The following is a 365-nucleotide window of genomic DNA, read 5'->3' on the forward strand; positions in this document are numbered from 1 at the left end:
GTGGTTTTGAGAACAATTTGCGCAGGTTGTTGGACATCGAAGAATTAAGTTTGCTTAAAAATATGAGGTGAGAAAACTGTGCTTTTCCGCAACTGAAGGTTGATTCATAATTTAATTTTCTCGGCAGTTTTGAGTGCTTTAAATTTTGAAGCTCTTTTTGATCATTAACTGATTTTTTAAAATTAGGTTTTTCCTAGTTGTTTAAGTTCTGCTTGTGTATTTCTGGTGCGGTATTATCTGATGACGCATTTGGCTTCAGTAATTTTTTCTCATTGCTGGTTTTTAGTGATCCAAATTGCTGACATTTTTTAGTGGTTACAGCCAACGACGCTCCCGAAATATAACCGCCCACACAGAAATATAGC

This window comes from Convolutriloba macropyga, chromosome 9, assembly GCF_964194025.1.
Source record: "Convolutriloba macropyga chromosome 9, txConMacr16.3, whole genome shotgun sequence".
Classification (NCBI taxonomy): domain Eukaryota; kingdom Metazoa; phylum Xenacoelomorpha; order Acoela; family Convolutidae; genus Convolutriloba; species Convolutriloba macropyga.